Genomic DNA, 3,747 nt, shown 5'->3' with positions numbered 1-3,747 from the left:
TTTTTTTTTTTTTTTTTTTTTTTTTTGGTGTAAGAAAAATCTAAAAACCCCTTTAAATATCTAATCCATCAAAATTACATAAGTTATGGGGCATTGGTAAGTGTTGAGGATTATTGGGAGTGAGTGTCCAACATTGATTTATTTAGTGGAAGATCATGGGTTTATAAATGAGAAATATTATCTCCATTAGTGTGAGGCATTTTGGGGAAGCCCAAAGCAAAACCATGAAAGCTTATGCTCAAAGCGGACGATATCATACCATTGTGGAGAGTCGTGTTTGTCTAACAATTGGTATTAGAGTCATGCCCTAAAAAACTTAACCCTCAAATATCGAACAAAGAATTGTGAGTCTCACTTTGTTCGAGGGGAGGATTATTGGGAGTGTGTGTCCCACATTGGTTAATTTGGTGGAAGATCATGAGGAGTCAAGCCTCGATTACGGGGAGAGGCTATTCGAGAACTCCTTAAGCCTCAGAGGAGGCTGATGGTGTACTTTGTTCGAGGGGAGGATTGTTGAGGATTATTGGGAGTAAGTGTCAATTACGGGGAGATGCTATTCGAGAACTCCTTAAGCCTCAGAGGAGGCTGATAGTGTACTTTGTTCGATGGGAGGATTATTGGGAGTGAGTGTCCCACATTGGTTAATTAGTGGAAGATCATGAGGAGTCGAGCCTCGATTACGAGGAGGCTATTCGAGAACTCCATAAGCCTTAGAGGAGGTTGATAGTGTACTTTGTTCGAGGGGAGAATTGTTGAGGATTATTGGGAGTGAGTGTCAATTACGGGGAGAGGCTATTCGAGAACTCCTTAAGCCTCAGAGGAGGCAGATAGTGTACTTTGTTCGAGGGGAGGATTATTGGGAGTGAGTGTCCCACATTGGTTAATTTAGTGGAAGATCATGAGAAGTTGAGCCTCGATTACGAGGAGGTTATTCGAGAACTCCTTAAGCCTTAGAGGAGGCTGATAGTGTACTTTGTTCGAGGGGAGGATTGTTGAGGATTATTGGGAGTGAGTGTCACACATTGATTAATTTAGTGGAAGATCCCTAGGTTTATAAATGAGAAATATTATCTCAAGTATGAGGCCTTTTGGGGAAGCCCAAAGCAAAGCCATGAGAGCTTATACTCAAAGTGGACAATATCATACTATTGTGGAGAGTCGTGTTCGTCTAACAGTAAGCCCAAAATCATTCTAGACCATAGACGACCATATCGAAACTTGGAGAAGGCCTCCTCCTTCGCTTGTATACTTGAGGGACATAAATATCGAAAAAATATCCTGATGCACATGACATATATACATGAATAATATGGTGTATGTAGGGGCTACGGGGCATGCACCATCATACATCATTCAATTTTCCAACTCCAACGGGAAGGTCACTTGCTTGGTTGACCTAGGCCGTAGTTACTAATGATTCTTTGTATCAGTCTTAATTTGCTCTCAAGTTATAATTCAACCTCAGATCCATCATCTTGATGATATCAATTAAATCAAAATGATCGCAAAGAAATATCTCGACATATATAATCTATATTTTTTATTTATTTATTTTATTTCTCAAATCAATTTAGTGTTTCGCATTTAAAATTTATGAAATTAAAAATGATGGGTAGTTGGTTCATATAATTATGGATAATTCTAGAAAGCTAAGTTAATATTTATAATTAGCCTAACAATTAGTTTAGAATACTAATTTTTATTAAGTACTTAATAAACTTTTAATGTTCCGATTTAGATTTAATACGTTTTAGAATATAAATGGTCTAACCATTACTCTACTGACGTATAAATAATATGATTTCATAATATATTTGAGAATTACTCATACAAATAAAAATATACGTTTATTATAAGAAAATCTTAGGGACCTAAGGTCCAATGATACAAAATTAATTAATTAAACTTTTTAATTAATCAATTTTAATTTTCATGCACTTAACTATAGGTCACCCCAGTAGACCTAGAGTTGCACTCTTATTCACTATAGGACAAATTATGTTCATTGATATAATCATTACAAGCAAGTCAATCTTTCACGAGTCGTTCATAATTACAATTGGGTGGGTCAAAAAACTGTTTTACCCTCGTAATTACATCTTTTCCTTAAGTAGTGTTTATTATATAATGAACAATTTGTTTATGACCAAATCATAAACCAAGTCCTCTCAGGCTGAGAGGATGGAGCCTCATTGTTCAACTCATGAAATCATACTTTGAGAATATTCCAAACTTCTTATTTGATCTAAGTCCCCAAAATAGTAGACATATTGAATCGGGTAAAAATGTCATTATCACCCATGCAAATTAAAAGGCAAGTCCTCATCGGCAGAAGTTCATAACTCACCCAAGATTAAGATCGAGTCGCGTATGATCACCATGTGAAATATTAATCTTCTTAATTAACTGATTTATAAAGAGAGATTAAATATTTCTTGTTCTAGTATTATACAAACACATTGTATAAGATACCTCCACTTACATGTCTCCACATGAACAATTTTGATCAAATTTTGTAACGATTACAAGGTGGGCCGTATCAATAGTGTTATCAAGCCAAAGCACCCAACCCTTCCATGGTTCTTCAGCAGACATACTATCGTTGTCAGGTATGCTTTACAAATGATAATAAATGATGTTGTTTTATTATGATAAGATTTACCTTGTATGAAATATGAATATTGATTGATGTATTGATGGTGTATAGATTTAGCAAGGTTTGTACGATGAATGAGTTATAGTTTAGTAAGTTGCTGAATACTAGTATATGCCTGAAAATAATTTTTCTAGGAAAGAGTAAATGTTTCAGTCAGACATCATGAAGATAGTTAAAATACACAATGTTATTACCATAAAGATGGAAAGAAATGTACCAACATATACTCACGAGTAAGTAGTTTCAAATGAAAATGACCAAGAAAACTTGATAGACGAAAATATCTTATATAGTCTGTTATAGATAATAAAAGTCGTAGTGTCGAAAGAAAATTTTGTCACTACGAAGTATGTAAATATGAAGTTAAAGTATCGATATGAACAAAAGAAAATTAATTATGAGCTACCCCATAAAAGTTGAAACACTATATTGTGAATGACACAAGTGCCTTTAAAGGGAGTTGAGCTTTGGAAGTAGTGAAATTCATAAAACCCCTTGCCTTAACACTAATTGGAAAGTTTTAAACCTAAGTTATGAAAGTTATGAGGCGATTTAGTAGCATCAAGCTACAGTTTGGATGAGGCATTACGATCCTGGTTAAAATATTATTGATATGTATGGAAATGGACTGGAGTTTGAGATTTTTCAGATATCTTAAATTTAAGAAACCATGATTTAAGATTGATTTGGAGTATGAAATTTGATGAGGAGCCTTATTTCATGGTTTAAAAGGATTATACAAAGTAACAAAACCGTTGGAATAGCTTGAGGATTTACACCAAGATTTGGGGTGGTAAATGACCAAAATACCCCTATGAGAACTCTAAGATTTTTCAGACTAAGTAAATTTATATGAGACTCATTTATAATATAAAAAGTAAGTACGTAATATAAGATCTTAAGAGGATTAAGACAATTTTGGAATATGAACCAAGAGGAAAAGTACGTAACTACCCTCAAGACAATCTATAAGAAATTAAGGTTTTTATGAATACCAAGTGACAAGATGCTTATTAAAGATTTATGCATGCAAAGAAATTTTTATGAATCATAAGGTTTAGGGCGTAATTGTTAAGAATTTTTCCTTAGTT

At 33.9% G+C, this 3,747-nt stretch overlaps 1 long non-coding RNA gene across 1 annotated transcript in view; it reads left to right on the top strand.

The window, feature by feature from the left end:
• Positions 1 to 1,137, top strand: part of LOC111480050 — a 15,937-nt gene extending 14,800 nt beyond the window's left edge. Inside the window, exons 2-3 of the long non-coding RNA XR_002717740.1 lie at positions 153 to 159; positions 1,050 to 1,137. This is a non-coding gene — a long non-coding RNA (uncharacterized LOC111480050). The remainder of the gene's footprint in view (positions 1 to 152; positions 160 to 1,049) is intronic.
• Positions 1,138 to 3,747: the final 2,610 nt, after the last annotated feature.

The sequence above is a fragment of the Cucurbita maxima genome, unplaced genomic scaffold, assembly GCF_002738345.1.
Source record: "Cucurbita maxima cultivar Rimu unplaced genomic scaffold, Cmax_1.0 Cma_Scf00005, whole genome shotgun sequence".
NCBI classification, from domain to species: domain Eukaryota; kingdom Viridiplantae; phylum Streptophyta; class Magnoliopsida; order Cucurbitales; family Cucurbitaceae; genus Cucurbita; species Cucurbita maxima.
The sequence above is the reverse complement of the archived record's forward strand: the minus strand, read 5'-3'. Positions and strand labels throughout refer to the sequence as shown.